The 26,715-nt window shown below is 42.0% G+C and overlaps 1 pseudogene; it reads right to left on the reverse strand.

Moving 5' to 3' along the window:
* Positions 1 to 10,312: 10,312 nt before the first annotated feature.
* Positions 10,313 to 11,631, reverse strand: LOC140628565 (keratin, type II cytoskeletal 8 pseudogene; annotated as a pseudogene).
* Positions 11,632 to 26,715: the final 15,084 nt, after the last annotated feature.

Genomic DNA, 26,715 nt, shown 5'->3' on the forward strand with positions numbered 1-26,715 from the left:
GGAGAAGCAGGCTCCATGCACCGGGAGCCCGACGTGGGATTCGATCCCGGGCCTCCAGGATTGCTCCCTGGGCCAAAGGCAGGCGCCAAACCGCTGCGCCACCCAGGGATCCCTTAGTTAGCAAATTCTAAAATCCCAGGGGCTAGGGGCACCTGGGTGGCTCAGTTGGTTAAGCGCCCAACTCTTGGTTTCAGTTCAGGGGCTGGTCTTGGAGGCGTAGAATGGAGCCTCATGTTGGGTTCCATATGTGGTGCGGAGTCTGCTTGAACCTCTCCCTCTGCTTCTCCCCTACTCTCGAACTCTCACTCTGTCAAATAAATAAATAAATAAATAATAAATAATCTTTAAAAAAAATCCCTGGGGCTAAAAACAACAAAGAATTATTTGTGCTACGTATCCATCATGGGCTGGCATGCTGATGGAGACTCCACTATTTTATCATGCTCACGTCTCAAAATGAGGTTGAGAGTTTACTGCGGCAAAGACTAGAGTATGTACCACTGGCAGTGAAGTGCCCTGGCCCAGAGGTGCACATATTACTTCCACTCATGTTTCATTAGCCAAAAGTAGTCAGATAGTTGTGCTTAACCCATGTCATCACCTGGAAGGAGAGGAACACTTGGAAATAAGCAGTGGTGTTATTACCATATAAATAGAAGTTCACTCTCACCTATGGAGGGTCTAGTAGCACATACTGTTTGCTTAGTGCTGTCATTATGGGATACTGCTAGTGTTGATGCTTCCACACAATTACTAAGCCTTTCCTTTCTATTTAATAGGAACCGACTAAAGTAAAGACTCCTCTCCATTTTAAATCCCTAGTCTTGGTATGGTTGAAGATGGCACAGTTTGGATGAAGCAGTTCCACAAATGGAAGTTTCTAGTTCCAGCTGAAGAAAATATTTTCTGAATCTCGTCTGAAAGTGCTGTCTTCAGTTCTGTTTCATATATATATGAATTGCCTGCAACTGCTGCTTTACAGTCATGTGAATGTTTGTCCTTATAAACCTTGGTTCTAAAAATGTGCTAATCGAGCAATATAATTGGCTTTCAAGAAACCAATCATCTAGGTTTTTCCATCTGCATTTCAGTTTCATTTTGTGTGCATGAATGTCTGCATCTTTCTGGAGTGAGAAGAGAATCTTTTTAGCAGCTATAATGTAAGAAATATTTGCACCCTGAAAGCATCAGTTTGGCTACTTCTTCATTCAGGTTCCAGCAAAGCAAAATACTTTCTCTGCAAGCAGTTTTAATAAAATCTATTTTTTTCATCTAAAAAGCATATTATTTTGCTTTCGTTCAGGATGGCTTTTGGGGCACCTGGGTGGCTCACTGGCCGAGCATCTGCCTTTGGCTTGGGTCATGATCCCGGGGTCCTGGGATTGAGTCCCACACTGGGCTCCCCACAGGGAGCCTGCTTCTCCCTCTGCCTATGTCTCTGCTTCTCTCTGTGTCTCTCATAAATAAATAAATAAATAAAATCTTAAAAAAAGATGGCTTTTAAACATGTTGAAACATCTTGTTAAGTATACGACAAGGCAATTCCAAAATCTTTGGACATCATGTACTTTTGTCTTTGACTGAAGTATGATGAAGTGGCCCACTATTCTTCTGCTTATAGACAGTGATAGGTACTTTCTGATTACAGTACTGAAGTGCGTATAAACAAAACACTGTATACTTATGATTCCTAAATCACTTCGCCTTTACCATGTTTGTTCTATTATTAATAACAGTGACACATTTTACCACTGATTTTCCATCCTATAAATAGTTCTTCAGTCAGAATACATTATGTTGATAGCTGTGTGAGACCTTAACAATCTCTGAACTATGAAAAGAAGCAGAGTGGAATTCATTATTAATCTACCATATCGTCAGACTTAAATATGACCTGTAGTTGTTTTTACATATCCAAATGTCTGATCTCCTGGATAAAATAGCACATGTAACAATATCATAGCCTTTCTATATATAGCAGAACACTATTCAAGAAATTTTTCAATAATACATTTTTTAGAAGGAACTTGAAACTAGCATTTATAGCTTCAGCAAATACAAAAAAAATCCTTCATCTTCAACTATTGAAAATAGTTTATAGTATCTAGTAGGAGATGTCAACTTATGGCGTGAGGGTCAGATCTAGCCCTCTGCCTGTTGTGTGTATAAAGTTTTATTGGGACACAGCCATGCTTCTCTGCATATTATCTAGGGCAGCTTTGCACCACAACAGAGTTGAGTAGTTATGACAGAGACCTAATGGCCTACAAAGCCTAAAATGTTATCTGGCCCTTAAAAGAGAAACCATGCTGGCCTATAGTCTATAGTAATATCATCAATAAGACTTTTCTTTAACTTTTAGCTTTCTCAGGCACAGAACTATAAGGAATTCTCAAAGCCTTCTCAAGAAGTCTATTATTTTGAAATTTGATAAGTGGGAATAAAATGTGGTTTTGAAACCTTGTTTTGCTTTAATACTTTTATTCTTCTTATACTTTACATTATTTTTTCATGTATAAATTGAAGATGATTTATCAAGGATGCTATTGAACAGGACTTTGGAATTTTTCCTGCTTGTGAAATGTTGACATGGCTAACCAACTTTCTGCCATTAATTTACCCTCGCAAGATGTGAGGAATTCCTTAGTGAGACTTTCTTGAAGGTTTATGACCTAAGTGGAAGTGAAGAACAAAAAACTAAATATAGCTCTTTATTTTAGAGTTTGTTGCTACAGCATAGCCTAGCAAAAGCCAAGCAATGCATATTCTTAGTTGGTTTTCTGCATAAACTTAATAGTTTAAAAAATTATAATTATCACAGCATTTTACTCTTCAGTAATGGGTATACATTTGTTAATCAAGTGATGAATTTAAACTTAGCATGTATAGGTTTTTTTCACCTCAAGTTATTTTAGACTCTGTGTATGTTTGAAAGTGAATATTAAAATGTTTTCAGTAGATGCAAGTGACACATCTTTCTCATATTATTCACATTGTTTCACTAATTATATATGATGATACCTACTCCATCATATGATCACTGGTTGTACAAATTTTCAGAGGTTGCAGAAATGATGTGGAAGTAGGCATTTGCCATATAGAGGAGGAAAAATAATTCTCCTTCTACCTTTTCAATTTCTTGGCTGAGACTGCCCCCCCATAATAGAAGATTCACAGGAGAAAAGCAAACAGAAGCTTAATAATATGTACACCTCCTATATACATGGGAGAGACCCAGGAAAATGGAGTAACTCCTTAAAATGGCCCAAGCTACCACCTTAAATATCATCTTCATCTAAAAGCAAAAGACCTTGGTGGGGGAGCCGGTTATGGGAGGTGACCAGGAAAAGCACAATAAACAAGGGTAAGGCTGTTAAGCAGTTTTGAGTTGTTGCCTTCTGTACTGATAAGGGTTTCGGGAGATTAAGAGTCATCCTCCTTCTGGTACAGAAGGAGAAACCGCTACAAATGGAGATTTGCCTTTTAAATATTTCTTACAAAGGGTAACTTGTATTCAGTTTTCAGAGCTTCTCCCATGTTTGCTGTTTCTAAAAACAAAAACAAAAACACTAGTTTAAATTAATATGCCAAAGAGGCATATTCTGCGGTGGTGTATTTTGCTCTGCTTTAGCCATTTGGACTTCCAAAGGTGGGAAACAAAATTCTAAATCCCAAGTTCCAAGGTTTAAACAAAACTTCGGTGCATCCTTGTTATTTAATTCAGCAGGCTCTAAAGTATTAAAGTAAAAGTATTCTCTTATGGCCTGTCTGAAAATATCTTGATTTCCCTCTTATTTTATTTTATTTTATTTATTTTTTTAAAAGATTTTATTTATTTATTCATAAGAGACACACACACAGAGAGGCAGAGACACAGGCAGAGGGAGAAGCAGGCTCCCTACAGGGAGCCTGACGTGGGACTCGATCCTGGGTCTCCAGGCTCACACCCTGGTCCGAGGGCAGGCGCCAAACCACTGAGCCACCCAGGCGTCCCTCCCTCTTATTTTAGATGATAGTTTCATAGGTCATATAATTCTAGGTTGAAAGTTGTTTTCACTCAGCATTTTGAGAATGTTACTTACTTTCTGGCTTATATTGTTGCTGTTGAGAAGTCTGTTGCCAGTTTAACTGTCTTTTGTTTTAGGTAATCTGCCTTGTTTTTAGTGTTCCACTCTGGCGTATTTAGATGTTCATTTCTTTTTCTCTAACTTGCTTGGAATTTGTTGCTATATGGGTCAGGGTCCAGGCAGGAGAATGGCAACCATGCTAGGTACTTCAAAACAGGATTTTTAAAAAAATTTTTAATGATTTTACTTATTTATTCATGAGAGACACAGAGAGAAAGAAAGGCAGAGACACAGGCAGAGGGAGAAGCAGGCTCCATGCAGGGAGCCCGACGTGGGACTCGATCCCAGGTCTCCAGGACCCCAGGCCGAAGATAGGCCGAAGACAGGCGCTAAACCTCTGAGCCACCCAGGGATCCCTCAAAACAGGATTTTATAAGGGAATTGGCTACACATATATTGGAAGGTTGAAAGAGGAACAAAGGTGAGGTAGCTGGGAGATTAGAAAGCATAAAGCAGCTAGCACATCTCTAGGCCTATACTATGCCCCCCAGGCATAGAACTGGGAGGGTGTGATGCTACCAGAACCTTGGAGGGTGGTGGAGGGGGCCACCATCCCAGGAACGATTGGGCTGGACGGTTGGAGGAAATGTTGTGGCTAAGGGCTAGTGGCCAGAAGGAAAAATAGGAAGTGAGCAAATTTGAGAGAAGAACTCCTGCTAGTACCCTCTTTCTACTTATGATTCGGTACTAGTGCCTCTTATTGGTGGAATCCAGGAGGAAGCCACTTGCTAAAGGAGTCTGGGAAAGCAGTTTGCAAACATCCAACCCCAGTGCTACCTTGACAGGGATAGTAGGATGAATGTGGAGCTGAAAGCTAGGTAGGTATCCAGCACTATTCGGCTTGTTGAATTTTATGTTTTGTCATCTTCACCAAACATGGCAAATTCTTTTTTTTTTAAACATGATAAATTCTTAGCCATTCTCACTTTGAATATTCTTTTTCCCTTGAGTTTTCCTTCCTCATTTTGAAAGTCCGATTAGATATAATAGCTTCTTTATCCCCTATGTCTTTTTCCCTTTCTTTAACATTTTCCATGTCTTTATCATCCTGCATTCTGGGCAGTTTCTTGAAATCCATCTTTCAGTTCGTTATTTTTAACTTCAACTTTGTTTAATCTGCTATTCTGACCAGTCCATTGATTTTCCAGTTTTAGCAATTTTATTTTTAATTTCTAGAAATTATATTTGGTTTTGTTTCAAATCTGATTTGTTGTGTTTTTTTTTTACTTTGCCTTTTTCCTTAATTATATTTTCAATTCTATATATTTAACATGCTTATTTATTATATATCATGTATCCAATGATTCCAGTATCTCTAATGTTGGCTGTTCTGATCCTTTATTTTTGCTAATTATTGCTCATGATAGTGTTTTTTCCCTTTTTATTGCAAACTCCTGTTTGTTCGAATTCTCTCTGGTGGAAGTAATTAATGCCTGAGCTTAATTAAGGTCAGTTCCTCCAGAGAAGGGTAAGATTTACCTTTGCCAAGTACCTAAGGGCCCCACTAATCTGAGGGGTCACTTAAATCTAAATCATTAATTTTTTAGGTCCCAATTAGATGGATTAGAGGTATGGTGTCCAGTTGTGGTAGGTTGCTTCTGAAATGTCTCCCAATGATCTATCATTGCCTTGTGTAATCCCCTCCCTTTGTGTGTGGGCTAGACCTACTGATGTGCTTCTAATAAATAGATTATTGCCAAAATGATGGGGTGTGGCTTCCATGATTAGATTATAAAAGACTGTGACTTCTAGCTTCCTTATATTCTCTCTCTCTCTCTCTCTGGCTCTTCTCATTTGCTCACTCTGATGAGACAAGTTACTGTATTTATAAGCTGTCCTATTGAGAGGCAAGTAACTGAGGGTGGCCTCTGGCCAATAGCTAGTGAGGAATTAAGGCTTTCAGACCAGCAGCCTGAAGAAACTGAAGACTATCCACAACCTCAGGAGCAGGGTTGGCAGCAGATCCTTCCCCCATTGAACCTTGAGATGACTGTGGCCCAGCTGACTTGACTGCCACCTTGTGAGAGACCCTGAGCCAGAGGACCCACCTAAGCTATGCCCAGATCCTTGACCCACAGAAACAGTGAGATTATAAATCTTACTTCAAGCCACTCACTTTTAGCATTATTTGTTATCAAGTAGTAGATAAATATTACACCAATCACAAGCAGTAATAGTCCTATTCTACTCTGCACAGATTGAGCCAAATCCTTCTTATTATTTTCCATAGTAGCCATCATTCCTTAAGAGGACACTGGAACAAAATAGAAAGTGCCCAGAGGAAGACTGTTGGGGGGGGAGGGGTAAGAGGTTTGGAAAAATGTGTCATATGAAGAACAAGTGAATGAATTAGGTGAGTTTTACTGAAAAATTATCTATTATGATTTTTCACATTTTAAAAAAAGATTCAGGTAAAGAGGCCACATCTAGAAGCAACAGGAATTATCAAGACTTATAGGCACCAAAGCTGCTAGAGGCTAGTTTGTAATTAGAAAATGTCATAGGGGCCTTTTTTTTTCTCTCTTCCATCTATAGCCACGGCCAAGAGGGGCAAGTTTCTTCTTTACTGTCACATTCTGGGGATGGTTGGTTTGTTCTAGTTCACTCACTGAGGGTCTAGTTTCCACATTTTCTGTTCCTATTGAGGGCCCATTAAAATAGCTCAGGTCAGCAGATGACATCAGGGCAGCTACCTGTTTCAAAGCTCACTCCCTGCTCTGAATTCATGTTTTTCTCATCCTGAATTTTTTTAAAACCTTGAGGATTTCCCTTACTTTCCTCTACCTCAACCACGCATTTATAAAATATTTAAAATTTTCTATTATTTTGTGTATTTTTGTCCTAGGAGATTTTTCAGGATGGCTAAATATACCATATTACTGGAAATGGAACTCCCTACACACCTGTTTTTTAAAAATTGTGATAAAATACACATAACATAAAAATTAAATTTTTAGCCTTTTTAAAAAAGATTTTATTTATTCATGAAAGACAGAGAGAGGCAGAGACACTAGCAGAGGGAGAAGCAGGCTCACCACAGGAAGCCCGATGTGGGACTCGATCCCTGGACCGGGATCACGCCCTGAGCCAAAGGCAGATGCTCAACCGCTGAGCTACTCAGGCATCCCCATTTTTAGTCATTTTAAAGTGTACAGTTCAGTGGCATTTAGTGCAGCTACAATGATATATAACCATCATCACTGTTTCCAGAACGTTTTCATCATTCCAAAGAGAAACTCTGAACCCATTAAATAATATCTTTCTATTCCCCCCTCCTCCTAGCCCCCTCCTCCTAGCCCCTAACCTCCTACAGGCCTGTTTTTAAAGGGTTAAGTTACTGCAGATCTTTGAGAATATATCTGCTAAACTTCAGATAGTCTCAGATCCTAGGTTGAGGAAAAAAATGGTCAAAGACTATAAATTTTACATTGGGGACTTATACCAGGGAAGTGTTATTGACTATTTCTGTGCTCTATGCCAATCACAGTTCCTTTTAAAGTTGACATGTGCTGCCAATATCCATATTTTAGGAAATTGCAATTTGGCTTTTCTGCCATTCTCCAGAAGCCCTGCTGTTTCCCAATTTTACTTTTATAACCTTCAGCAAAAACAAACAAAAAACAAAAGCATGCTGCGTGGAATTCTTGGTAAAGGCTAGTAGATATTGCCAAGAAGAGCAAGATCAAAGCTTACTGCTTTTTAAGTGAAAAATCTGTTGTTTGTACGGATACCCACTATCATTAAAAAGAAATAATTACTCAGTGGTACCTTTTCTATAGGAAAGTTTAATTAACATCATACCTAAGTATACGAGAAAACAAGATATATTACTGGCTGAGCATTCTGTACGTCTCTCCCCATAACTGTCTAGTAAAGAGAATTTTGTCTTTGCTATCCTATTCGAGATCTTTCAGGATGCAGAGTTGGAAGAACGAGATGGACTTAAAAGGAGACAGACCTGAGAGGTGGTGAACAAGAGGAAAACATTTAGTGTAAAGCCAAGTTAAACCTGGGATTAAGTTTGAAAGAAGGGAGAGTGAAAGGAAAACCTATGTGCTGGATGCCAGAGAGAGTTTGGGGGTTTGGTTAATGAACTGGAGAGGAGAGGAAAGCTGACCTTAAGGCTGTTGCTGTAGTTATGATTCATATCCCCTTTAATATTCTTCATTGATTTCACTTTTTCCTTTTATTTTGAGACATTACTCATGTACAGTCAAGTGCACAAATCTTAAGGATCGAGCTTGATGGTTACACACCACCAAGGTCAAGATACAGAACATACCAGCACCCCACATATCTTCCTCATCCCCTTCTTGGTCTGCTCACCAAGAAGTAATCACTCTTCTAGTTTCTATCACCATAGATTAATTTTTGTTTACTTAACTTCATAAAAATAGAATCATATAGTATGTATTCTTTTGTGTCTGCTTTCTTTCACTCAACATTACATCCATAAGACATCAATATTGTTGGTCGCAAAAGCAGATTATTTTTTAATTAAAGGCAGGTTATTTGTAATATTCCACAAATTAATTATCTGTCGTCTACTTGACAGACATTTGGGTGTTTCAATGTTTGTCTATTATAAATACTATGAACATTCTAGTTTGCATGTGTGTGCATATATATATGTGTGTGTGTATGTGTGTGCATATATATATATGCTGGTAGACATAATCACTCATTTAGGTTGGGTGTATGTCCAGGTGTAGAATTACTGGGTCATAGAGTGGACATATCTGTATATTTAGTATTTGTTGTTAAAAAATTTTCCAAAGCAGATGTACCAGTTTATATTCCCACCAATAATGTGAGAGAGTCCCCGTGGCTCCATATCCTTGCCTGGCCTTGATATTTAAGTAATTTTTTCCAGCTGTGTTGAGATATTGACATATAAGGATTTGATGTTTTCAGGCTTTTAATTTTAGTCACCTTTAATGTTCTTTGAGGGGCACAAGCAGAGATGAGAAGTCCTTTTTAACTATTTTTGTTGTTAACCTCTGTTTTAGGATAAAAAATTATTTTTATTTGTTTATTTTATTTTTTATTTAGTGAGAGGGAGAGAGCGGCGCAGGAGGAGGGCAGAGGGAGAGGGACAGAATCCTAAGCAGGCTCCATACCCAGTGAAAAGGCTGATGTGGGGCTTGATCCCATGACCCTGAGGTTATGACTTGAGCCAAAATCAAGAGTTGGGACACTCAGCTGAGCCACCCAGGTGCCTCATGCTTGAGTATAAAGAATTCTATGCATATGAAGCCTTGGAAATTATCAGGGTCACAGGAGACCTGAGGTTTTGGTTTATGCAGATCCAGTTGAGCTGTTGAAGTAAGCACATATTTGAGAAGAACTGAAGATCACACACACACACACAAAAAAGAACTGAAGATCACTGTGGTCTTGAAGGTGAAATTTTATTCTATAAAGATAGAAGAGTGGCTCTTAAAAGACAGATGGTTGAGTAAAGACTGGCTAAAGTTGGCAAAGCTGTCAGAAGAAAGGATAAATGTATCTTTCTATTGGGCCCGTTGTTAAACTTGAATGTGCATCAGAGGGCCCTTTAAACCACAGCTCACCACTCCTACCCCCCAGGGGTTCAGAGTAATTGGGTCTGGGATAGCGGAGGGATGAAGAATCTGCATTTCTAACCAGTTCCCAGGTGATGCCCATACTGCCGATCCCAAGGGCACACTGATGTCCAACCACTGAAGTCCCTGGTTGTGATGTCCCAGTGAGGGGCAGTGGAGATGATAGGCTGTTGGTTTTAGGATATATTTGGAGGGGTCTAGCCAATGAAACTTGATGTTAAACATTGTGATCCTAGGTCGCTCTTTAAATAGGTTTCCTGTTTGTGTTTGTGCTTTTAAGTTTTTAAATTTTACTTATTTAAAAAAAATTAGAGGGGTGGGTGGCAGGGCCATCTGAGGCTTTATTTGGGAAAAGACACTTGAATTGGCTTTTAGTTGGGGACATGGGCAAGGGAGTACCCAAGGCAGTAGATGCCCCCAAGGGTAGGCTGATGGCTAGAGCTGAGCCTCCAGTGTGTCTCCTGTTCTGATGTAACCCTGCACAACTCCTTCCCCCAGAGGCTCTGTGGCAGCCTCGGGAGCAGGGAGGCTGGAAGGGACCACTGTGGCTGTTCACTTGGACAGGACATCAGACGACCTGCATACCCAGTTTCACAACAATCATGGTCTTGGAGGAGCTGACTCAGCTGAAGGAACTGGAGCTCTCCCGCAGCTGAAGCTGGACTGGAAGCAGCTCAGGCTGTAGTCGAGGCCAGGGCTCATGAGGCCCCTGAAGGCTGAGCTCAGCCCATCTTCTGCCTTCCAGACTCCAGCTGGCTCTCCTTGCCCTCTAGTTTGCAGTAGGTGGTGATCTCGATGTGCAGGGCCTTCTTGACGTTCATGAACTCCTGCCACGCTATGTCCTGCTTGGCTCGCTGCAGGGCAGTCTCCAGCTCGGCAAGCTTGGCACTGGAGTCCTTAACAGCCAGCTCCCCATGCTGCTCTGCATCAGCAGTGGCGACCTCCAAGGATGCCCTCTGGCCTTTGAGGCCCTCGATCGCGGCCTAGATGTTCTGGTTCATTTCGGAAATCTCCATCTTCTTGTGACAGCAGTCATCCCTGTGTGCTTCCCCGTCAATATTGGCAGCTCCTCATACTTGATCTGGTACATGGTGTGGGCCTCAGCCTGGGTGCTGTTGGCGATGTCCTCGTACTGGACCTCGACCTGGGCAGTGATGCGGTCCAGATCCATGGAACAGCTGTGTCTGAGATTTGGCCCTGCCGCTCACCGATTTCCTCTTCATACGGCCGCCTGAAGAAGCCGATGTCATCGGTCATCCCTTCCAGGTGGGACTCCAGCTCTACCTTGTTCGTGTAAGCTTCATCTACATCCTTCTTGATGAGGACACATTCATCCTCCATGTCTGCGTGCTCTCCGATCCCCTCCTCATGCTTATTCTCAATGTCCTCCAGCAGTCCCTGCATGTTGCCAAGCTCTACCTCCAGCTTCAGCTTCTGGCCCAGTGTGTCCAGCTGCCACCAAAGGTTGTTGTTCGAGCTTTTGAGCATGTTGTCCTTGCTGCTCTGACCTGTTTTCTGCTGCTGCACACGGCTACACTTGGTCTTGAGGATTTTGTTCTGCTGCTCCAGGTGCCACACGTTGTCGACGAAGGAGGCAAACTTGCTGAGGGTTTCAATCTGCAACTTCTCCTGGGTGTGCACAGCCCGGATGCTGGGGTCCACCTCCAGCTTATGGGGGCCTCAGCAAGCTCTGGTTCACTGAGATGGCAGTGATGTCCCTCATGCCGCCAGCCTCACTATAGCTCCAGACCATACTCATGCTGGTGCCCAGGCTTCCTCAGAAGCTGCTGCTGCTCACATGGGAGAAGGCTGACGAGCTGATGTGGGTGCCAGGTACCCTTGTGGACAAGGGGCTGCCGAAGGCCCCGGAGGCTGGAGGTGGACACCTTGTAGGACTTCTGGGTCACCCTGATGGACATGGGGAGGCCAGAGTGGAGGCCAGTAGGCTGAACCTGACAGAGGTTCGAGAAGGACATGAGAAGCTGCCTCTATGTGGGTGCTTTTTTAGTGTTTTTAATTTAAGAGCCAGCACAGTCTTCTTAAACGTTCAATCTCTAGGTTCAAATCAAAACTCTCCGACCTATCATTTATGCAGTGTTACACATTACTTCATTTCTCATTTGTAAAATGTGGATAATATGAGCAGGAGGTTCTTGTGAGGAATAAATGAGATACCTCATATAAAACTTCTCATGGGGATGCCTGGCTGGTTCAGTCAGTAGATCATGTGACTCCATCTCTTTGTTGTGAGTTTGAGCTCCACAATGGGTGTAGAGATTACCTAAAAAGATTTTATTTTTATTTTGGGGGTGCCTGGGTGGCTCAGTTGGTTAAGCGGCTGCCTTCCGCTCAGGTCGTGATCTTGGGGTCCTGGGATCGAGCCCTGCATTGGGCTCCCTGCTCGGCGGGGAGCCTGCTTCTCTCTTTCCTCCCTGCTTGTGCTATCTTGGTCGCTATCCCTGTCTCTCTCCCTCTCAAATAAATAAGTAAAATCTTAAAACAATTATTGGAAAGAGAGAGAGAGCACATGCGCATGCATGAGTGGTGGGGGGCAGCAGGAGAGGAGAAGCAGGCTCCCTGCGGAGCAGGGAGCCCAGAGTAGGGCTCCATCCCAGGACCCCGAGATCATGACCTGAGCCGAGGGTAGAGGCTTAGTCAACTGAGCCACTCAGGCACCCCCAAAACAAAATCTTCTAACAAAATTATGGTATATGGAATATGGATTTATGGATTTTTGACGGGTTCAATTGGGGCAAGGAGACACTGCTTAGATATTATAATGAGGATTGCCAAACAACAGAAGAAAATTCTCCATTTTTTCCTTTAAAATATAAAAAAAAATTTTTATTGGAGTTCAATTTGCCAATATACAGCATAACACCCAGTGCTCATCCAGCCAAGTGGCCCCTCAGTGCCCATGATCCAGTCACCCCAACTAAAATATTTTATTTTTAAGTAATCTCTCTACACACAACGGGGGGCTTAAACCCACAACCCTGAGATGAAAAGTCATATGGTCCACTAACTGATACAGTCAGGCACCCCTCCGTTTATTTTCTAATATTTTTTGATAACTAAGAAATAGGCAGAAAGCTAATTTTTAAAATTTCTATTTTTATCACCTTTATGCAAAGCACATATTGTCAACAATAATTCTGATAGGTGACTTGAAAAATTTAGCTTGTATCTTCTGGGCAAATTCTGTACAATATTATGTACAGTATTCACAATGCACATTTTATCCATTTGAATTTAATGGGTTTTGGTGAGAATTGCAAACTGGATATCTGTACTTGGCACTTGGAAATTTTCATTTACTTATTCAGTTATCTTATCAGTGGCACAATTAAAGATTGCTGAATTATCCATTCAGCTACAAAACTGCCAAAGGTCAAAATCTCTAATACTGGTTTTCAGCATACTGACAGGCCAAAGCAAACGATGCAAAAATTTTAAAATGTTTTCAGAGCTCAGCAAAATTTTGGCCAAGGAAAGTTTTCATGCAGGAAACATGATGCAAACATCTATTTTTTTTCATACCTTTCAGAAAATGGAATTGTCCACTATACAGTAATACATAATTCCAACAAACTCTTCTGCATCCAATTAGCTATAAAAAGAACTAACCATCAAAAGGCAATCATCTGTAGCAAAAGCATTTTATCTCTGGAGATACCAATAAAGGTTTCATTCCTTTTGAAAAATAGGAAAAAGTTATTTTCCAGCCAAATATAAACAATCTTCTTGCATACTGTTATTTTTTGTTCCAGTGTTTTTAAGTGGAGACACCCATCAGAATCACTTGAAGGGGGGTGCATCTTCAATATACCCCTGGTCCTGGCCCCTGGCTGGATGCAAGGCTGGGATTCTCTGAGGCCGAAGCATGGACATGTTTGTGTTTGCATGTTTTTTAGGATTCCATAGGCCCTCCATTTTGGGCCACATGGCAGTTTGGAGAATTTGAAAGCCCTTCTGCTATAGAACACCTAGAAGTACTGGATAAAGTGAGGCAAGTATCTTAAAAAAAAAAAGAGTTAATTTTTTTAGTAATCTTTACCTCCAACATGGGGCTCAAACTCATGACCTGGAGGTCAAGAGTCACATGCTCTCTGACTGAGCCAGCCAGGTGCCCCGCCACATTTTTCTTTAAAAAAGTTTATTTTCTTTTAGAAGGCAAGTATCATTTTATTTTGTTAAAGATTTATTTGAGAGAGAGAGGGTGCATGTGTGCACATACACATGAATGGGGGAAGAGACAGAGGGAGAGAGAAGTCAAGCAGACTTCAGGCTCAGTGGAGAACTAGATGCTGGGCTTGATCTCCTGGTCCAAGAGATCATGACCTGAGCCAAAAGCAAGAGTAGGATACTTAACCAACTAAGCCACCCAGGCATCCCGAGAAGGCAAGTATCATTTTAACTATCTATCGATTTTATTTATTTATTTAGAACACAAATGAGGGGAAAGACAGAGGGAGAGGGAGAGAAAATCCAGAGCAGACCCTGCAAGGAGCCCAGAGCCTGACTTGGGGCCTGATCCTAGTACTCTAAGATCACTACTGGAGCCGAAATCAAGAATCAGAAGCCTGACCGACTGAGCCACCCAGGAACCCTGGCAAGTATCATTTTAAATGCATAGTTAGGATAGTAAGGAAAATATTTCAAGGCCAAAATCAGAGCTGAACCTACAGTTCCACATGGTAAACAGCTGCTAACACTGATTCCCCTAGAGAAGGAGAGAGAACTTTGTGACCAAGATACTTGGGTTTTAACAGCTTTGAGGGTCCAGAGAAAAGGATCTGGGAGGAACTGGAACTAAGAACTTTGTATAAACTTGGGATCCTGAGAGGGCTACAGTGGATCAGAAGGCAAAGCTATCCATTAGCTGAGGTAGAAAACAAAGAAGCTTGTCTACCCTTGTCTGAGCTTTGGGTGAGGGTGGGGGAACACACACACACACACACACACACACACACACACACATCCATGGTAATAAATAATCATCACCTTTCCTAAGGGTAGTTTTCAGTCTGAATTTATATTACTTCTGTGGTCTAGCAGCCCCAAGCTAGGAAATTTAAGAAATGTTTGCAAACTAGATCATTTTCAGGACTCTTGGAAAAAGCAAATGCGGGACTTCTCTTGAGGGGCACAATCAAGTGAGACCAAAGCACAGTTGTAGGGGACTGCGGGAGTAATTTAAGCAGCGCCCAGGTGCTCCCAGGGTGCAGAGTGGCTGAAGATGGGGTGCACTGCCTGGCCTCAGGCAATCACCTTGCTCCTTGCACAGCTGATGGAGACTCCCTTCTTCAAGTTCCACTACTCTGAGGGTTCAAAGGTATATCCGTAGCCTGAGAATTTGCTCAATGGGATGAGAGTAAACAGAAGACTCTTTCACTATCCTGTCCCCAGCTAATAATATAGTTAGAGCCTTGTGTTAGAACCTGCATATAGGGGGTAGTCCTTGCTGCTTCCCTTGAATTTTGGACTTGACCCAGATTAGGGGCTGCCTTTCAGCTATTTCCTGTAGGTGTGAGGCCAAGCTGCTAGGACCTCCATGGGAATATGAGTTCATAGGCCAAAATAACCAGACATCTGAGGAGTGCAGATACCTCAAGAGAAAAACAACAGTTTATTTTGGAAACCAAGTACCAACTGTAGTAGAAATACTAACAAGCCAATCAAGGATTTTAAGTAAATACGAAAGGACTTCCCCTTCCAGTTAGCAAGGAAAAAGTTGCAAGATACTGCCATTTCCACTGGACTAGGTGACTTGGAATTAACTGCCCGCTGAAATCTACTACTCTGTTCCAATAACCTGTAGGACCATAAATGCATGGGAAAATGCAGACAGGCTAGATTTGATAAGAATGGTGATCCACGGCAATAATATTTACATGCACGTGCTTACATTTTATTCAGTACCATGCAATTTTATCTTGAAACTGCTGAGTCAATTAGGGGTAAGTTGGGGGAGATGTAAAGGTGAAAACATCACTAACAGAATGGTTTATTAATTTGTGGTTCATTGGAAGACTAAAGATTGTTCAAACAAACAGCCGTGAAATCTTCCCTAATCCTTTGTTATGGAGGTGTAACCCCAAATGAAAATCAGTGTGGCAGCATTATAAGTACTACAACCAGCTTTATAAGAAGAGCCAGGAAAATTTTAATTTATTTAGCATTACTGCACTTGCAGATTGTTTTTATAAATTGCATCAGCCTATTCAACCTTTCTGGATTGAAACATTCCATGTGGGAGAGTTACACGGCCTTGAGGTAGGGAATTGTCCTCAAAAGCGTTGTGGAAACCTAAGCATCAGTTAGGAGCAAGATTTGGTCTGTAATGGAGCCCTAGAAAAGAGCACGGTGACTTAGGTAATGCCTTTCTCTGCAGTGTCCTGGGGAGAGCGTCCACTGTGAGTCTCAAGAAATATTGAAAATGCCTGATGCTTCCAACTCTGAAATTATGTCAAGCTAATAAAACCTGACTCCATTTCGGGAAAAAGACAGTCTCTTTAATAAGTGGTGTTCTCAGAACTAGACAGCTACATGTAAAATATTAGACCATCTTTTAACACCATACACAAAGATAAGCTCAAAATGAATTGAAGACCTAAATGTGAGACCTGAAACCATAAAAATCCTAGAAGAAAAAACAGGCAGGGGGTGCCTGGCTGGTTTAGTCAGGAGAGCATGTGACTCTTGATCTTGGGGTTGTGAGTTTGAGCCCAACGTTAAGTGTAGAGATTACTTAATTTTTTTAATCTTAAAAAAAAACACAGGCAGTAATTTCTCTGGCATTTGCCCTAGCAACATCTTTTCTAGATATGTCCCCTAAGGCAAGAGAAATAAATAAAAGCAAAAAAAAAAAAAACATTGGAGGGACTACATCAAAACAAAAAGCTTTGAAAAGCTTTTGTACAGCAAAGGAAACCAACAAAACAAAAAGGTAACCTACTGAATGGGAGGAGATATTTGCAAATGATATATCTGATAAGGGGTTAATATCCAAAATATATAAAGAATTTATACAACTCAAACCAACCAACCAATCAGACAAAAAATCAACCAAACAATCTGATTAAAAAATGGGCAGAGGACCTGAACAGACATTTTTCCAAAGAAGACTACAGATGAGCAACAGACACATAAAAAGATGCTCAACATCACTCATCAGGGAAATGCAAATCAAAACCAATGAGATATCACCTTACACCTTAGTCAGAATGGCTAAAATAAAAAAGACAAGAAACAATAAATGTTGGCAAGGATATGGAAGAAAAGGAACACTTGTACATTGCTGGTTGGAATGTAAATTGGTTCAGCCACCATAGAAAACAGTATGGAGGATCCTCAAAAAATTAAAAATAGAATAATTCCGCTATTAGGTATTTACCCAAAGAAAACAAAAACACTAATTTGAAAACATATATGCACCTCCATGTTGATCACAGCATTATTTACAATAGCCAAAAATGGAAACAACCTAATTGCCTATTTTTTTTTCTAATTGCCTATTAACAGACAAATGGATAAGGAGGATGTGGTATATATGCACAAATGGAATATTACTCAGCTACGAAAAAGGATGAGATTATGCCATTTGAGACAACACAGACGGCCCAGAGGGTATTATGGTGAGTGAAATAGGTCAGACTGAGAAAGACAAATACCATATGATTTCACTCAAAAGCGGGATCTAAAAATAAAAGTGAATAAACAAAAAAGCAGAATCAGACCTATAAATAGAGAACAAACTAATGGTTGCCAGAGGGAAGAGGGGTGGAGGGTGAAGGGGAGAGGGAGATACAGGCTTCCAGTTATGGAATGAATAAGTCATGGGAATAAACATGCATAATGTATAAGCTTGTCAAATCACTGTTATACACCTGAAACTAATGTAACATTGTGCGTCAACTATACTAACAAACAAACCTGATTCTATTTTAACATTTAAATCCTCTTTCTTTGTTCTGATTCCAAATATCTCAAGCCACTTTCAAGTTACCTTCAGATGATTAGACATCTCATATAGCTTGTTCAAAGGGAAAAATGTGCTGGTTAGACAGATAAGAGTAAAAAGGCCCACACAGAAGTTATATTTCTCAATAAAAATTAAACATGATGCATATGGGTGTGTCATATTTAGTCCCCTGTGGGTTAGTATGAATCACGATCTCTGAGATAAAGCTCCTAGACAGTAACACCAAGGGCCAGACTTAGACCGGGGTGAAGTCATTAAGATAAACACCATCAAGGGAGTACCATCCTGCTAGCCTTTCTCAGTTGTGTATCTTTCCTGCCACGTCTATGGTGCATATGGCGAATATTCTAATCCCCACTGCTAAAGAACTAAAAGAAGCAGGTTGAGGAAGCTTGTGTTTGAGTTGTGGTGTTTCACTCCAGCACTCTATTGAAACTCTGCCCTCAAAAGTCAGTAGCATCATCCCGGTGGCCCAACGCAATGTCTTCTCAGTTTTTATCCTACACTCGCTTTGCTACTTGAACCTATTGACCATCATCTCAGTCCATGGGAATCCTATCTGAGGCAGTCCAGACTGGAAGGAGAAGGGTGAAGCTGAGCCACAGTTCAGGAAATTAAGCATGAAACCTAAAGTTATTAGGCATCCACTAATTATGCATGCTAAGCATTTTCTTCCAGGCACCTGTGATATATCAGTGAATAAAACAAAGACTGCTGCCTACACAAATGAATATAAATGTCTCCAGGAACATTAATAGAATAAAGGATTGTATTCTCCCCTTCATGTTACTGTAGGTTTTATTCTCATTTTTATTACAGTACTTTCAATGGATTATTGCAATTGTTTGCTTACGTGTCTGTCTCTCCATCCTGGACTAAAGGCTTTGGGATGGCAGGGATGACATATTTTATTGTGCTGACACTTGGCAGGCATTCAATAAATGACAGTAGAATAAATACCTGAATGAACAAATCAAGCCGGATTGCTAAATAGGCTTGAGTTCTAATGTCTTAGAGAGACTGTGCTTATCTTGGTCTTAGAGGAAAACAGATTTTATATTAAAAAGAAAACCCCCCCACAAAACAGGAATACTGCACTAAAGGAATACATATTAAACAAGAATCAGTGCTTCTCTCTGCCCCCTACCACTGACACCCTGGGCAAGGCCACCATCATTTATTTTTCTCTGGATTAACAAAACCATCTCCCAGTTTGGCTGTGTTCCTCTTCCAACTGGTCTTCTCTCCCTCAATCTGTTCTCCATAATGGAGCCAGGGAATGTTTTAAAATACGACCATGACCATGTCATTCATTCCCTTCTGCAAAATTTGCCATAGTCTTTATTTTAGTCAGTTTTTGCTACCCACATCTGAGTGACTTACCAAAATAAGTATTTTCAGCTCTTAGGTCTGTAGGTTGGCAGCAGTTTGGCTCACGAAGCCTGGGTTCAGCTGGGTAGGACCCCAGGTTTCTGGTTGGGTTAAAGTGTAGTACATGATGTCATTCTAGGGCCTAGCGAGAAGGGGCAGCAGCTCCCTGAAGCATATGGTTTACACAGGCCACCAAAAGAGGCGCAAAAGGACAAATGAAACCAAGTAGCTCATTCATACCTTCCATGGGCCTTCTCAGCTAACAGTTCATTGGCCAAAGGAAGTCACATTGCTAAACCCAAGGTCAGGGGGCAAGGATGCTTGCTCTGCACACCGTAAAGATGTGGTCACTTCTGTAACATGAAGGGGGAAAAGAACTGGGAGCAACAACCCAATTGACCCCACTTTTCCTTGACCTTAGGGTTCAGTCCAAAAACCCGTCACACTCTGTTTTCTTACTTTCCCACCTTCTACTCTTGCAGCTTCTCTGTCTCTCTCACTGCATTTTCTTCAGTCTTTGGATGATCAGGAGACGTTCAGGTCCAATAATAGGGAAGGCTGTCTCTCACCTGCAAGCCTTCATCCACGCTACTGCCTTCTCCTGATGCACTCCACCGTCTCTCTTCCTCACCTCTGCCTCCCTGCTCCCGCTTGGCCCAGGGGATTCACCTCTCCTGGCTACCAGCATAAACGGTACCTCCTGTAGGACTGAACCAGTCCCTCCTTCTCTGCATCACCAAGGCTCCGGGACTTGATATTCTTGGAGCCTTTATCACCAAGCATTGTTTTTTTCTTATGTAATGGACTGTCTCCCCTGGCTGACTGTGACCTTTCTGAGCTTGGAAACGGTGACTCTGTTTCACCAGCCTGTCCCCAGCACCTTATACAGTTAGTACCTGGCATACAGGAAGTACCATTTTGTTTTTATTTGATGAATGTACACAGAAGTGAGAACAAACAACAGAGAATACAATTTGGTTTGAGGATCTGCTCACAGTAATGTATTTTGGAAAGTCTGGGATGTACACATGTCCTAGAGGCTCAAGGCAATGAAATATGTGCGTAGCCTTTTCATTTTTTCAAAGTCCTCTCTGGTCTCTGCTGCTTATTTTCATTACACAATTCTCCTCTTTGTTAGACTTTTGTCATCCACACATGACACTGCAAGACAGCCTACAGGTGACCCTGGTAGTCTGAAGAAAGACTTTACCCTGTGGCTATAATAAAAAGACAGAACTGGGCTGATGGTGTTTGCAACAATCCAAAGGATACAGCCAGAATATTGATCAGCTCTTGCAGCTGGTTGTATGCCAAGGGACAAAAGCATCTCCCCCAGGATGGAGTGACGAGATCTGCTTTTGTAAAATGCACTGCTCTAAGTTATTTGTTCATAGCCAGAAGACTAATTCTTAATTGTTGCATTTCTGAGTGAAGAGACCCAGATGTTACATGCTCATTTTCTCTTTTAGAGTGTGTCAATTTATGCAGTTCTGGCCTGAAGGCTGGGAGAGGCGGCCAGTCACACCTGACTACCGGCTCTACATGAAAATATGAGCACCGATGTTTTATCTCTGGAATTTGAGGAAGAAAATTTCATTAAGGACAGGAGCCATTCCTAGTTCCCAATAAAGGGCAGACGAGAAGGCCAGTTAAGGATCTGAAGGTGATTGGCTGGTGGGTGTGGGGTGTGGGGTGTGCGTGGAGGGGGATGGTTGAAGTCATGGAGGACCCAAATCTTCCAGGTCCCAGCATATGGGTTTGTTTACTTTGAGAGGTGATTGCCAGCTGAGGCCTGTGTTCTTGCAGCTCATTTCAAATTCTGATGATAGAGAAATTATTCCTTTTTCTGATGATGAGAAATCTGATCCAAATCGCATAGGCTTAGAAATGTCTATGCTAGTAATTTGCTAAATTTAAGGATATAGGATTTCACAATTAGATTCTCATTTAAGAAAAACCATCTTGCTTATTTAGAGAATTAGTCTTTTATTAGTCAAAATGGATTTGCTTCTGAGGCTTAAGCTACTTGGACTCATTTCAGGCAAATGTTTTCTAAGAGCTGAGTTCTTAAATTGAAAGAGAAACATAAGCCAACATAATAACATATTTAATGAGCTGCACGAATGCCTTGAAAAATCCCATCCTGACCAAACAGTAGAACAGAAATCATAACCAAAGCTGCCAAATAGCTTCCACAAAGGGCCCGAATCATCCTAGGTTACAGTATAGATTCGTGTATTTATTTTTTTTTTCTGTTTTCTGAATTTCTTCTTATATGAAGCTTGGTCCTTTTAAAATGCAGCCTGATGGGCAGCTGGATGGTTCAGTTGGTTGGGTATCTGCTTTCAGCTCAGGTCATGATCCTGGGATCGAGCCCAAACTTGGGCTCCCTGCTTAGTGAGGAGTCTGCTTCTGCCTCTGCACCTCCTCTCTGCTCCTACTCTCTCTCTGGCTCTCTCTCAAATAAATAAATAAATAAATAAATAAATAAATAAATAAATAAATAAATTTAAGAATGTAGCCTGATTTTTCCTGGCTATTTTAAGGGCATGACTGGCAACACTGAATTAATTGTTTCTCAGATGAGATCAGTAATCTCTTTGGAAAAGTGTGTGGGTTCATTGTGTGTTGGGGAGCAGTGGAGGTGGTTACAAAGAGACTGTGGAAACACTGCATGTGCAAGCAGGGATGTGGAGAACTCCAGATTGTATGATTACCTCTTCCAAAATGTTTCTCATCCTCTGTGTTGTGATCCTTTATCTCCCAATTATTTCAAAAGTTGCTGTGAAATTTTTAGCACAGCTCTTTGAACTTCACAGTGGCCTTGGGGACTTCCCCTCTGCCCATTTTGTCATTCACAGGACAGTGAACCTCTCCAAGTGCAGGTGGGAACTGTTCCACTGGCCAGAGAGAGGAGCCCAGCGGGACAGGGCCTGGGTGAGGAGGGGAGGTGACAGAGAGAGGGCTGAGGCTGGAGGAAGGGGCTGACCCGGGATCTGGAGGACTGGAGGATCATAGATTACAAGGTGAGGAAATGGCTTCTCAACGCACACATTTCCAGGGTTCCGGGGAGGCCCTGGAAAGAGAACTTTCATGGATGGATGTCTGCTGACCATGCTATCCTGACTCGCCCCATAAATCTGACCTCCCTGGGGTTCTCTCATGGGTATTGGCTGCCACCACCACCAGTCCTCCTAGAGTTCTTGTAAAGGAACCTAAACCAGTGTGGCTGTTCAGTCATCACCAGGGTTTTTGGTTAATATAAGGAAATACTTAATGATCAGAGACAGATGAGAATTATGGATCTCCTCCCCTACCACCAGGTGGATATCACTGTAAAAGCAAACCTAATTCTGCCAAACATACAAGTACTTAGAGCGAACAGTCACAGGACAGACAGCCTGTTCCTATGAGTTCAGTGACCTCACTGTCAGTTTTTTAGGCATTCCGACAAGCACCCAAGTCCCAAAGGTTTGATCCAAGGCAGATCCAGCACTGCTGTGATGAGAGGTGACCAGGCCTTTTAGCGAGATCAGGCCCCGTTGTCCTTTCTGAAGGGAGCTCACACCAGATCAAAAAGAATGGTGTAAGCACATGTTTGGTTGTTCAGTGTAGTAGATTCTTATTTTCTTATTTATGCAAAGAGCTGTGAGCCTCACGGAATCTTTCTAGCCCCTCATATATCTCCAACACCACTCATTTCACCAGTAAGCAATTATCTCCAACATTCCCTGAGTTAATATAAAAGCCCCAGGGAAGATTCCGATGGCCATGCTTGCATAGCTACCCTGGAAGGTGGTTTACTGATGAGAGCCCTTTGGTGTTCACCAACTGCCCCTGGGGTATAGATTAAAGTACACTTTCATTCCTGTAGCAGTTCCTGTGCTCCTTTCCCCCCACTAATCTCCATAAATGATGTTATACACATCATCCCTGGAAGTAAAGTAACTCCATAAAATCCCTGCTCCTCATAGTAAAGCAGTGTGTAGGTTATAAGCCACTGTGCCTCACTTCCAGACTCTTCTTCGTGATGCCGGCGTGAGGACTCTGGACACACATGCTTTGCCAGTCGTCCCTGTTAGTGTCTGCCCACGGGGAGGGACCACAAAGCTGGAAAAAGAAATCACTGCTCCTTCCTGTGTCCAGTATCGGCCAGCAACTACACTTCACTTTGTCAGCAATGTCACCTTCCCGTGCTTCTGAGGCACCAGCACCAGCCAAGCACCTCCCTGCTCAGAGGTCTGTGTCCCAGCTCCAAGGGACCCCTCCTCTGGGCCTTGAGGCTCTGGGAACTGCCTTCTTCCCCTTGTTTCTTAGCCTCAGGGTTGGTAGCTGTTTCTTGCCATTATTGTCTTTCAGTTACCTCATTGCTTCCATTTTATGTTTCCAGGCCTCCTGTACCTGCTCTACTAAGTCCCAATATTAAACTTACTCTGTTAAAATAACTAGTCTGGGTTCTATTTTCCAGCCTGGATCCTAAATGATAGAGTCAGGGTCTAAATATAAGAACAAAAAACAGAAAAAAAAAATTCTAGGAGCTTGGCAACGGAAATCTCAAACGAAAAGGTTGGTTTACAAGGAAAGGACTAATAGAATATGATTATCTTTGGATAGCCCAAGACCCAAACTATCAGGATGGTAGGCCTAGATCAGATCATTAGAAGATTTTCCAGAATCTAGTTATCACAGTGATCTGACAGCAAGTGTGGGGAAGCAGGCACCGAGTGCCTGGGAGTGGTAGACAGTGTGCTTGCTAGTCTCCAACGATGGCCCCAATAGTATCCTCCCTCCCTTTATACATGTGCCACTCTTTCCATCAGGGTAGAACTTCTTTCCCCTCCCCATGAATTTGGGCTTGCCTTGTGACTGGCTTTATGATGCCATTCTGGGAATTCTGAGCCCAGTCATTAATAGAACTGCCAGTTTATGCTTTTTCCTCTCGGGTTGCTCGTTCCTAAGACAATCCCTCTCATAATCCAGCCCCCGTGCTATGAGAAGTCTGAGCCACAAGGTGAGGCCACACGAAGGAGAACTGATGTACACTGGTCAATAACCCAGTTGAGAGCCCAGCAGACAGCCAGCATTTGCTTCCAGCCATGTGAACATGCCATCTTGAATGTTCCAGAGACCTTTATTGTCACTCTTCACTCTGTCCAAGTGCTTCATCTTCCATCCCCCAAGTAGCCCTTCAAAGGATTTTAGGCCCCTCCTTAAATTCTGGTAGCAGCTAATATAATCAAATATTCATGCTGCTGTGCTGTCTTACAAGGAGTCTTTTGGTAGAGGTACAAATTCTGCTAGGATGGGATTGACCAATTTTAGTAACCATGCCTCCAGGTTTCCTCTCAGTGATCTGAGCCTCCCAATATCTGGGAAGTGGGCTTCCTATCTATTTTTGTTCTCTTTTATCACATATGACATACTCTAGAACTTAGGGGCTTAAATAAGCACCTCATTCTCTCTCCCCAGTCCCTTGCTTGACTGAGCTCCGCTGGGTGGTTCTTCTGCTCCACATGCTGTCAGCAAAGACTACAGGCATCTGAGGGCCCAGCTGATCTGGAACATTCATAGAGCTCTTCTGCTTTGTGAATAGCTAATTTCCCTCAACTAGATGAAGGATAAAGGCATTGTCTTTATCTGGACAGAGATGCGATAACAGAATAGGAAGAAACGTGTGAGTGAGACTCAGCAAGAGTTGGAATTCCTAGTGAGAAACACTCGGAAATTCATGAGTTCCTAGGAATTTGCAGACATTTGGGGACAGCATTGAATTTCTCACATGGTTTGGGGAGGCTTGAGCTGATTGAGCTCCTTTAAATACAATAAACAGACCCAGGGGTTGCCTGGGTGGCCCAGTTGGTTGAGTGTCTGAATCTTGGTTTTGGCTGAGGTTATGATTTCAGGGTCCTGGGATCAAGCCCTGAGTTAGACTCCCTGCTCAGCAGGGAGTCTGCTTGAAATTCTCTCACTCCCTCTCCCTTCACCCCTCCCCCTGCTCTCTCTCTGTTTGAAAGCAAGAAAGCAAGAAAGCAAGCAAGAAAGAAAGAAAATCTAAAAAAAACTCCACAAAGAACAGACCTAGCTGACAATTAGAAGTTCCAAGAGAGAATTAGAACCTGGTGCACATTCACATCCATTGTATGTAATGAATTAACTTCTTTCCTGTGCATCTAGAATGATACTTGTTCTCAATTCTCCTCGGGAGAATTTGAGAAGAGTCACCTGAATCATTTTCTGTGTTCTGGGGTTCAGGAATGGACTCCCAATCAAGACATCAGGCTTTTTATAGGCCCAAATAATGTACCTTTTGATAGATTCAGAAGAATTTAGAGTTTTTAGAGGAAAACATTGACAGTGTACCAAAGGCCCTGGCTGGTGAGAAGGTCCCTATTCTAGCAATCAGAACTTCAGGTCTCCAAGCTGGAGGGTACCCTGAGAGTCGTGGAATTCAGTCCCTTATTTTCCTCATTGTAAAATGAAACTCAGAGAGGTGAAGTGACTTGTTTGTTAGGCAGCAGAGCTGGAAGGGGAACCCTGTTTTTTTGACTCTAGGCCTAGGAGTCTTCTGAGAAACAGTTCCATGTACTTGTGGCAGATTGTATTACTGTTCCCCCAAATATTCCCTTTTTTCCCTCTCTCTTCAATGCCCTTCCCCTGTGGTTCATGATCTCTCTTTTCCTTTTGCCTCAACAGCCTGAGTGAATATGGCATGGGGCAGAGCTGCATCGGACTTCTGGTGTCAGTAAGCAATGCCTTTTGGTGGTTGTAAGCCACTAAAGTTTGGAGCTGTCTGTTACCAAGGGCTTAACTTAGTCTACCCTGACTATAGCCATTTTCTTCTGCCTTGTAAGCAGGCCATCTTGCAAGTGAGGGGATGTAGTATCCACTGGTCGGCCTGAAAACTGCATTTCTTCCACAAGGTATTATTTTGGAATGCTGCCACAAGTTCATTTCCTCTGAGTCTGTATTGCCTGCACAGTACCTCAATGAACCCGATCAACCTGGATAACTGGAAAGTAAGATCCAAGAGTTTGGAAAAGAAACAGTGATATTGAGGGCTTCCCTGACCATCCCTTCCTCTGCTAGAGAGAAAGCAAGGGAGAGAGGTGGGAGGGTGAGGGGAAGGAGGCCAAATCAAGAAAGGGATATGGGGGTTGCAGAGAGGCAGAATTTCCTGACTTCCTAAGTTTGCTTAGGGCCAACCTAGAGAGAGTTAGCTCTGTACCCGACCCTTAGAAACTTCTTCCTTACCTGGTAAGGTGTAAAACAAGGTCTTCCTTCTATACTGCTTATTTTTGTTGTACTCAAACTTTAAATGATGAAAGAGGTTGAATTAGGGTATTCAATGATGATTACTTGTCACATTAAGTCATTAATGTCATCCATTGTGTCATTAAAGTGAATCAGCCTAAGGTGAGGTAATGGTGGCCCTGAAAGTAGATTATGTCATTAGAGAGTAACCCTTTGACAGAAAATACTGTATAATTGCCCGGTGATTCACATATTATCTAGAAGCAAATCCCAAGCACCCGATTTAGGTGAAATATTATTTTTGAGCTTTTAGAATTTTGGTATTTCCCTCAGCGGAGGTGGAGTTACCTAATGGTGCTGCCAAAGTCAGAGGGTGATTGAACTTCATCGTTACAAC

Source organism: Canis lupus, chromosome X (genome assembly GCF_048164855.1).
Source record: "Canis lupus baileyi chromosome X, mCanLup2.hap1, whole genome shotgun sequence".
Classification (NCBI taxonomy): domain Eukaryota; kingdom Metazoa; phylum Chordata; class Mammalia; order Carnivora; family Canidae; genus Canis; species Canis lupus.